At 30.0% G+C, this 11,494-nt stretch overlaps 1 long non-coding RNA gene across 1 annotated transcript; it reads left to right on the top strand.

Moving 5' to 3' along the window:
• Positions 1 to 854: 854 nt before the first annotated feature.
• LOC121172762 (uncharacterized) lies at positions 855 to 4,569 on the top strand. The gene is made up of 3 exons (XR_005886359.1): positions 855 to 1,244; positions 3,319 to 3,534; positions 4,420 to 4,569. It is a non-coding gene; the product is annotated as an uncharacterized lncRNA (long non-coding RNA).
• Positions 4,570 to 11,494: the final 6,925 nt, after the last annotated feature.

The raw sequence follows: 11,494 nt of genomic DNA, 5'->3' as shown, positions 1-11,494 counted from the left end.
ATTAATTGGTATTACTTGTATTAACAATATGCATATACTTTTTAGTAGAACTTATTTTCGAAGTATTGGAAAGGATTACCTAAGGAGTTTTTTTATCGGTGTAAGGTTTTGATCAACAAGAATGTTGAGTGAAGTACCACGGCATGAAATTTGATAGTGAGAGATGCCAAAAAATCAAAAATGAAAAATGTTACAAATTACATCTTTCATGATAAAATGGTGGGTTTTTTTTATAAGAAAGCTAGTAAATACCCATTTATAATATGGTTCTTTAAAATTGGAATTAGACAAAATAAATAAATGTGTGGATTAAGAATAAACAATTTTGGGTTTTGAAGAGAAAGAATAAACAAATTAAATTACTATATTTTAGTAAATGCATTAAATAAAATTATATATATTTTAGGAATATATGCATAAATGAATTTGAATGACATTGTTTTTTTTTTTTGTTTTTTTATATAAAAAAATTAAGTGTGTTGGATTTCAAAAATTAGATTATAACTTACATACTAGCGAGTAACACTTCCTCATATTATTAATGTCAAACAAAATAGCTTTTTTATACATTAATACCAGAATAGTTTAATGACACTAAATAATTTCTAGTACAATTTTTTTATGGCCATTGTTGATAATTGATAATTCAAATAATAATGAAAAATCACAGTTATTAATGTATTCATTTTTCTCAAATAGTTTAAAATTATTGAATATGTATTATTTTATTAATGATTAGTTTTTATAAAAGTATATCAGTACATTGAGTACCCTTAGAAAAAATCAATACATTGAGTATAACGACACTATAAGACTAAAACAAGAAGAACGAAACACGCAATGCAACACAAAAAACCACACTTTCAATTGCATTTCTCTCTCTTTCTCACGATTTCCACTTTCCTATAATATTTTTCTCTCATTTTCTCGGGAAAATCGCGGGATCTATGTTCTGTGTGACACGATTCCACGATTTCCACTAATTTTTCAGTTTGAAATTGTGAATTTTTGTTCTTTGTTTTTGTTTTGTTAGGGTTTTCGATTCGAGATTCGTTTTTCTAATGAGCGATCACTTGGTGGTGTTCGTTGACCGTCTCGCGTGCCCTGTCCCCATTGATCCGGTGGCGAAGACGGCCTAGGTGCCTTCCAAACCATCTCCACCTTCGGCCGTCGTGGATGCCGACGTCGCCGGGAGCTCCGACACCTCACCATTGCAGGATTACGACGGCGAGGGCGATGACGAGGTTGTGACTTTGTTGTGTGTGTATGCACTATTCTGGTTTCTAGATGCTGCCATGATCAAAATGTGTTTAACAAATTTTTTGTATATGTTTTTTGCTTACTTAGAGTATGTTTGGATTAAAGTTTGCAAACTTGAGTTTGAATGAGTTTCATTTTGCAAACTAACTTTCAAGGCAAAATTGAAGCTTTTTTAGTTTTACTTTTTGAGGGGGGTCCCAACTGAAAACCAAGCATGCGCTTAATATAATTATATTAGTGGGTTTACGAAAGTGTGTCCAGCATTGGTGTGATGAGAAAAGAGACATAACTTGTGAGATATGTCCTCATGTATGCTTTTTGCATAATAGCTTTCATATTCCGGTACTTTTTGGTTATTGTAAGGTTATGAGGATAGGAAATTATATAAGTGTTTATTTTGTAAGTGTCTAACTTTATTGGTTTATAATTTGGCGCATTAGAGTCTTGGATGCCTGGGTATAGCTAGGGTGTACCTAGATAGGGACTGGTGGCTCCCCAAAATGGTTGTCTGTTTTTTTCCCTTCTATATTAATACTCCCACATTTAAAGATTATCGTTCTGCCCCTAGGTATAGGGACAGATTGTAGACCTATCCATGTTCTTGATTAACTGCTCTCCATGGGAAAATGGTTATGACTAAAATTTCCCTTAGACATTTGATGTAGTATAGAAACAAAGTAAAAGATAACCAGGATAACTACTTTGCAATTTTTTCCCCCAAGTTAATAGCCAGAATCCAAAGAAAATAGTTGTACCTTCCAATAACCCTAACTCTATTATTTATCACCCTCTTGCTTGTAACAACCTTTGTATACATGACCTCCTTTGAACATAATTCTTGACCTCTCAATTCCTCTGATGTTAGATCAATAATCTGCCAATGGTACCTCTAACTCATTTCTCTACTTTATAACGCACCTTTCCCTTTTTTTCTTCTTGAATAAACATGCTACTGGTGTGGCCTTCCTTCAGTAACAATGGGGTTATGTCACTTTAAGTTGTATCCAAATCATTATGTATTTGATGCCATTGCCAAGGTTTAATTTGCATGGGTTTAAAATAATGCGTGTATTTTGTATCATAATTCAAAACCACTTTATATTCTTAGATTTGTGTGATGAATGGCTAAACTGGTAATCTATAAGAAAAGAGTTGTCTTGAGTCTTGATTCTTAATTTAGTTGTGCATTTGAGATTCTTGCATGTTTTTGGATGGGGATTTAAGGCCAGAATATGGGGTGTCTGCTACCTAGGTATCAAACACAGGCATCTTGCATTGACATTCAATATAGTCTGAAGTTTTACATACTTTGTATGAGGATACATCTGTAGTATAGAAACAAAGTAAAAGATAACCAGGTTGTATGACTTGCATTTTGTGTTTGCATTATATATTAAGCCCATATTAGAAGAGAGATTCTTGTCATTATCCTTAGAAGGTAGCCCCCGCTACTTGTGTCAGCATGACGGAAATGGATGACATAAACACAACATTTTTCACTAACTTTGCCAATAGTCAGGCGTGCCTCAAATTCATATATAGATATATACTAAACAATACTTAATTATTCCTGCTATTACATTTTATTTATATTTTTTTAGTCGACTTTTTATTTTTTATTTTTATTATAGCATATAGAGTGATGATCACCTAATACATTTGTACTGAGTTGCATGTCTTTTTCATTTAGAGAACATGTGGTCCTCAAGATTGTTGCATATATACAGAGCAAGTCCATATGTATTTTTTTATCGAACTTGTATTTAATTTTGAAGATTTAACTTCATACTTTTTTAGATGGTAACGACGCTGATATATGATGTACACAAATTTTTGTATGGCAATTTTACACTAGTTAAAGACTTACACTTTCCTTGTTAACAGCGTATTACATAGTTAATGGGAACATCTTTGTTGACTATACTTGCTGTTAAGCAATTTGTACACATTATTAATATATGTAAAAATTGGCATATAATTTATAACTGGTGCGGAAAAAAATTTAAAAACTAAAAACTAGCATGAAAATATTTCCATTTTTGTTTTTGTGATTTGCAGATTGTGCTATGGGTGACAATTTCGTTCCTGTTGAAGAAAGAATCAATTACGTTGGTGGTGACAGTGTTCTTAATTATGTTCCTCTTTCAATACCTTCCCAAAATGTATCACTCTGTTTGCCTCTTACGTCGCATGCAAGACCTCTCTGACTACATTTTTGGAACCGTTTGGTGGGGTATCACACTTAACCTGATCGCATATTTTGTTGCTTCCCATGTAAGTCATATATACATCTTAGTTTATTTCCATGCCATGTTTATCTCTGTAGTATACATATAGCTACCTATATGAAGCAATGCCACTTTTCCTTTCCTTTTGAAGTGTTGTAGCTAGCTTCAGACATTGATAATTAAAATTGAATTCTATTTTACACATACATCTAGCACACACTCATTAATTATTTAATTAAAATGTTATTTTTGTTAACTAAGACACTTGAGCCAACACGTATATGTATAGGCATACAGTATTACTCTATAACAAAAAATATATTTGTTAAGTTTTGGAAAAATAAACTTAACACACACACACACACTTTTAAGATTTTTTTTTTTAAAATAAAGAGGTAATGTGCTTATATTAAAAAATATTTTTTAATATTTCTTTATGAAATTCATCATCATAAAAAGGTGAATATAAAAGAACATAAAATACTACTATTGTTTATCAATTTATATCTTTAACTGTTGTTCATGTTTTAGTTTAAGAGGCATGTTTTAGTTTAAGAGGGGTGTTAGTAATTGTTCTTTGAAACACACTCTCTATTATTAATTAAAATTTATTAAAAACTATAAAATTAAATTAAATTTTTGTGTGTGCATGTGCAATGTGCCATTGCCTTATATTTGAAATTTTCTATTCTTATATTGTATATACTAAATAGTATCCAGGTTGCTTGTGTAACTTCTACTGTTTTACTATTTTTGTATTTAAATCCTTGAATCAAATTAATTTTGTGTGTATTACGTCATGCACTGGATGTCAACTATAATCTTAGGAAATTTTAAGAATAATTGGGAAATGGTAATTTTTAATTCACCAAATTTCATTTTGTTATGATTGTTATTATATTATTAACTTATGTTTTATTATATCATGCAGTATTTTACCGATGCTAGACCATTGGAACCAGAGAGATTGAAGGCGCTTCGCATTCAGTGGGCAAAGTACTATATGAAACTTAAACATGAAACTTAAGATGTTTAGGCAATTTTGAAATTGTAGTTTATATTTACTTTACATTTTTTACAATTCATGTCTCAACATTAAATATGCTTTTAATTCATAGTAATTAGTAATTTCTCATGGAATTTCTAGTAAAAGCTGATTCAAAACAGAATGAAAATTATATGTTGTGTGGTCTGGTTTTAAAATTTGTAGGTTAATTTTGGGTTTACTGAAAAAATAGACAATATATTAAAAAAAAGTGTTCTAAAACAACATCGGTTTTTTAAAAAACCGATGTTGTTAGTGCCAGTTAACATCGGTTTTTTAAAAAACCGATGTTTACATGTAGATTTATAACTTTCTTTTTTCATAATTCATATCATCTAACATCGGCTATTTAAATAACCGATGTTGTATTTATTAGTTGACATCGGTTTTGAAAAACTGATGTTAACGATATTACTTTTAACATCGGTAGTTTCAACATCGATTAATAACCGATGTTGAAAGTCTTAAATAACCGATGTAAAAACCTTATTTTCTAGTAGTGTGGTGATACTGATATGGAAGTGGCTGGAAATACAACATTACGGGTAAGAAAAAAAATTTCAAAATCCAGATTGATTTAATGTTAGATCAAGTTTTGTGCTGAATTATTTCGTGTGTTTATTGATTGGCTTTGCAACTGTTATTTAGGTTTTATTCTCATTTTTTGCCTTTGCCAAGTTTTTTTGATTTTGAGAGACCCTTTATACTTGATTTCTCATATGAATGTTGAATAAAACCGATGGCCTAATAGACTGATCTTAATAAAGAAGTTAGGTCAAAACTTTTTAAAAAGTCTATTTGATTTAAAGGTGAGGCTTTTGGCCATTAAAAAGCTATTTGTGCCTAAGCATTAATAATTTAATAATAATATTATTGTTATATTATAATATTAAATTTTTATTATAATCTTTTGAGATGATATACTTTTTAGTATATTTAAAGGCTTAGACCAGCTAACCTACAAAACTTAGGTCCATTAACCTATTTAGAGGCAGGAATGTTGGCCTATTTAAAGAGATTTTCTCATCTTGATAATTTCAACTTAATAGTTTGTGATCTTGATGATATATATATATATATATATATATATATAGTAGAGTTTTCTTATTGTTGCTGCCAACAGTCTACTTATATAAGTCCTCGGTTAACTTAAGAACTTGAGAACTTAAAAGTCCCTTCATTCAAGGACTACTACTAATAGGCTTTGTTTTCTCTTGATTACTTGACAACCTTGAAATTCGATGTATATAAATGTTTCTCTTTCTTTTTTTTTTCTTATAAATAAAGGACTAGGCTTAAATTTTAGTATAAAACATTGAATATATTTGTATATGTAGTGATTTAGATGTAGGACAATGAAAATTAATTATCGAGTGAATTAGTTTAAATATTTAGTCCTAATTCATATAAGAATCTCACCTAACTAATACTTTTTTTTAACAATTACCAACTTTATGATTAATACACGTCCCCAATTTTATTTTTTAGCCCAATCCATGCCTCAACATTTGACCCAAACGAAAAACAAATCTATGAGGAGAGGAACTGCAAGCTCGAGGCGAAAAATAAAGCATATAAAGTTAATTTTGAATTTTATCAATTTATTGTTGGTTATATGATCTGATTTCATAGATTATTATTCATATGAAGTTGATCGAGTTTAAATTTAGTGTTTGCATTTATTTAGTTAGGTATAACATTTATATCAAAATAAAATTAATATATATTTTTTAAATTAGTTGTGGTTGGTTCATTGTTAAAAAAACAAAATGTTTAAAAAATTTGTAAAAAAACAAAATCACTAAAACTAATGTAGAAAGTAGCTTTACTACATTGGTTTTGGCCAAAACCGATATCGTAAATACATTCAACATCAGTTTTCTTAGAACCAATGTAGAAAGTGTTTCAGAATACACAATTTAACATTGGTTTTTTTTTCTTCTAAAAATTGTTGTTTTTTGCACGACAACATCGATTTTTTTAAAAGCCGATGTTGTGAGTGCACCACAATATCGGTTTTTAACAAAATCGATGTTGATTTTTGCATATTTTACATTTTTTTGTTTATTTCTTTTAATACGACATCGGTTTCCAAGGAAATCGATGTCGTATAGTGTACTTTAACATCGATTTTCATAATCGATGTTAACATTGATACTTTTAACGTCGGTAGTTTCAACATCGATTCAAAACCGATGTTGAATGTCCAAAATAACTGATGTTAAAAGCGTTTTTTCTAGTAGTGAAGTCACGCTCAAAACAACCTTCGAACGTTTTCATATGTTCCATAAATTTTTTTCCCCATCTTTCTGTAGTCTTGTACTTAGACCGTAGACTTAGCCTTTAATTCATAGCCTTTAGTGATCAGTAGTTGATAACTTCATTAGCAACATATATAAAAGTGTGTTTGAAGCCCTCTTTGAGAAAAAAAAATTTCAGGTTTGTTTCAACACGCTTTATACAATTATACTTATGTTTCTCATTTCACTTGATTGCATTATATTTTTCCTTCTTATTTTCTTCTCTTATAAGTGATTATAGAGAAGTTAATTTAAACAGGCCCGAAGATTGTCAAATTAATGCATAACGATGCATTCACTAGTTGGCAAAGGCTTAGATGTCCATTTGAAATAAATAAAAAAAGTTTGGTGCATGTTTTGTTAGGGTGTTTTCAATAGTTGCTTTTGATTTCAAAGTCGTACAATTTAATATTGGTACCCAGGAACACATTAAAATTGCAAAGACTAATTGGTTAACTTATTATATTTTTGCCACATTTCATCTGTGTTTTTCAATTATATTTTAGATATAGAGGTATAAGAGGAGAAAAAACAAAAGTATCTAGGCTTCTTCTTTCAAATGTGAGTACCTATAATATAATTTACAGCATACGTGAATTCATCAAGGACCACAGGAGCTACACTACATGCATTCACTATGGTCTTTACTCTTTACAATCATTTAGTAGACTAGATGTTTGTTCCAGGCATCATTTCCAACTAAAGTAACAATGTAACCAACATATTTAGAGGTTTTTTTTTTTCCGTAAATACATCTTCTCAGTTTTTTTTCGTAAATACACCTTCTTTTACTTTTTTTCAATCTACATTACTTTACAATTTAATTTCCAATATATACTACTTGGGACTTCCTCTCTCCTTTTTGTTTTTCTTTTTAATTTAAAATATTATAAAATATAAGTATTATATTATATAATTTTTTAATTGGTTTTAAAATTGCTTATTTATTAAATTATTTTTTTAATTTTTTAAAGAAAATGATATTATTAAATATAATTATTTTTGTTTTATTATTTAATTTACTTTAACATATTTTTTAGGTGAATATTTTTATTTAAAATATGAATTTTCTAATATAATTATATTACTAAAGATAGACACTGATTGATGATAAAGATGCTAGAATGATGTTACAAGTTTGTCATCGAAGCTACAACGTATGCATGCTGTGATATCTTCTAGTCATTGTGTTGTACACTTTGGTTGTGATCCATGCAGCCCTTGCCAATGGTTTTCCCCGAAAAAGCACAAGAAGACAAACTTCCTTTTATTTTGTTTATCTATTTTGGTATAATATATGATGGAACGTTTGGATAAGAAGAACAAAATATAGATAATAATACTTTTAATTGATTCCTTGAGTTTTTAACCATAAATTCACATTTTAAATTTTTTAACGGACACATTATCATTTTACTTTCAACAAAGTTCCATGACAAAAATTTTAATATATCAAGATCCAACATAAAATTAAAATAAAATTAAGGATACAAAATAAAATTCAAAAATTTATTAGAAATTCAAAACATATTTAAGTCAAATATAAATTATAAGAGGCAAAATTATTTTAAGGAGAAAGTATGTAGATTTAACTTGCACATTGCGCAAGTGATTTTATTGTTACAAAATGAATGAAGGTCCCTAGCAATAATTATATCTCATTCTTAGAAATACTAGGTTTTAGGAATAATTACGGTCTCCAAATTTTTAGCAAAGATAAAAAATCAAATAATTATAATAGTATTTGATTTGAAATAGAATAAAAGATGGATTTAATTACAACAAATAGAATCAAAGAATGGAGTGTAGATGCTAGAGTTTTCCTAAAATAACGCAACATCTGTGTTTATTTATAAGAAATAAGTTATAATATATTTTAAATTATAAAGTAAATTATACGAATTCTCTCCGATGTTTATCCTTATTTCATTTAATATCTCTCTCTTTTTTTACATTAGTTTTAGTCCCCTTACACCAAGATTTTAACTTTCTTTTAAAAAAAAGTAAACCAAAAAAAATAATCAGTCTTTTTATGTTAAACCTGTTTTGCTCCTTTCTTCAACCTCTTTTCTTCTTCAACAAACAACATATTTGGAAAATATGAACTCTCCTGCTATCAAATTTCAAATACCCCAATCGCACTTGCTGAGATCCGCCCTCCCCTGCTCCACCAAGAATCACAACAGCCAACAACCAAAACCCAAAGATCTGGAAACACGTTTGGGAAACATGACCTCCATCACACCTAGATCTGAAACCAAATCTTAAAAACTCAAATCTGGTTTCAACTAGCGTCACCGCACTTGCCGCTTCACCCCTGTCAACAACATCACCACATCATCGCTGTCGTGCAACACCTCTTCATTTTTTTATACCTCCACCATAGAAGGACATTGTGTGCATGGAACGGCTATGCCTTCAGTGTGTTCGTGAACAAGTATGCGTACAATTTTCTTTTCCGGGAGAATGCCAAATAAAATATTATTGGCTCATAAAATCCACCATGTTGAAGCATGTTGTGGAATCACTAGTTACAAATTAATGGTGAAGTCTTAGATTCAAAAAATACAAAATAAAAAATAAAGCTTACTTTATCCCCTGAACAACTTGCACATTCAATTTGAAATTGAAACTTTTTATTTGTAAAATTATTATAATTGAAGGTGATAAACAATTTTGATGTCTTAGACCATGAACAACTTCCCAGATTTTTGTTTTCTTTACACTGATATTTTTACGTTTCTTTTTTGTTCTTGATAAATTTGCATGCACTTGTTCATAATTGTTCAAATAAAATTCTGAAAATTGTTAGGAATTTTATAATTCCTAATTAATTAATTAATGTGAGATACATATTACATTATAACATTTATATTAGTTATTTATATTTTTTATGGTTTCAATATAAGTGATTTAATCTGGTGAGCCTATTAGATTATCAACAAAAAATTGATATGGGCTTAATGAGCGAAAACCGATTTGGCCCATTAGGGGATAATGAGAATCCTAATAGGTATAAAGCCTGAGGCACGATTATGGTCCCCAATACATCAAATCATAAACAATTTTCTCCTTTCCTCATCTGAAGAGAAAACGAAAGTCCCAAAAGGAATAAAGAGATTTGGTTAAGGAAGGTCATCAAACTAGCTAATTGTTCGTGATTGTTCTTTGGATTCTGCTGCGTCTGCTTCATCAATCATTATGGATCCATGTATTCTTAAAACTCTTCTTGATAATATAACGTAATGTGTTCATGGTGGTTATTGGTATTTATAAGAATCCCCTAAAATTCCAACAAGTGGTATTAGAGTCACCATTACTGTTAGATTATTGGGATTAAAGTATAGAGTGTATTTTTACATGAATCCATCTTTTAAATTTTATGAACCCTAAATTAATTCTTTGGGTATTTTTTCTCAACCTCACTTTTGTTCGCATATTTTTTTTTTCTTCTTGTGCACCAGTGCCTGCTGCCTCTGTGCACTATTTTTTTATTGGTGCTTATGCCTGTGCCTTTTCATATGTGCCTTTGGTAACAAAAGAAAAACCATATTTGTGCACATGTAAAAAAAGCGTTTTTTTTTATCCCAAACAACATTACGTACATAAATTTTTTTAGAAGTAAATCTTGTATAATATATACTGAATTAATTTTGTTATTTCGAATGTTGGAATATTCATTCACTTACCAGTAATGATTTTTTTATAATTATTGTTATCGGTTTGGGTGTAAATTTAGCAATAACAAATCTTTCCCATTTATTTGTATGTCTAGTATTTTTAAAATTGAAACTGTACCAATCGGATGTGCATTATGATCATGAAACGCTCAATTCTAAAAGCATTTCAAGGCTCTATTCCTGATAGTGAATGCAAAGAAATTTCTTGAGGAAATTGAACAATACTTTGCCAAAAACAAGAAGGTGGAGGCACGTAGCCTTTTGGCTAAACTCATCTCTATGAAGTATAAGGGCAAAAGTAATATAAGGGAGTACATAATGAAAATGTCTAACTTGACATCAAAACTGAAAGCACTTAAGCTAGAGCTTAATGAAGACCTGCTCGTGCATTTAGTTTTGATTTCATTTCCTGCACACTTTGGGCAATTCAAAGTGAGCTATAACACTCAAAAGGACAAAATGGTCCCTTAATGAGCTTATATCTCGCTGTGTGCAAGAGGAAGAGAGGTTGCATAAAGACAGATCTGAAAGTGCTCATTTAAGTTTGACATCTCAGAATAAGAAAAGAAAGAAAATTAAGGGTGCTGCGGAAGGGTCTTCTCAACAAAAGAAACAAAAGAAAAATGAAGAATTTACCTACTACTTCTACAAGAAGTTTAGACACATGAAGAAAGAGTGTCCAAAGTATGTTGCATGGCGTGTAAAGAAAGGTAAATATCTTACTCTATTTTGTTCTGAAGTTAGTTTAGCTTTTGTATCTAAAGATACTTGGTGGGTGGATTCTGGTGCTACTACTCACAGAAGTGTATCCATGCAGGATTGCCTATGGAGCCGACTGCCAAATGATGATGAATGATTCATATTTGTGGGCGATGGCAAAAAGGTTGTGGTGGAGGCTATAGGAACTTTTAGATTACAGTTGAAAACTAGATTTTATTTGGATTTATTGGAGACTTTTGTTGTACCGTCCTTTGGATGGAA

Source organism: Glycine max, chromosome 9 (genome assembly GCF_000004515.6).
Source record: "Glycine max cultivar Williams 82 chromosome 9, Glycine_max_v4.0, whole genome shotgun sequence".
NCBI classification, from domain to species: Eukaryota; Viridiplantae; Streptophyta; class Magnoliopsida; order Fabales; family Fabaceae; genus Glycine; species Glycine max.
This window is presented reverse-complemented; position numbering and strand designations above follow the sequence as displayed.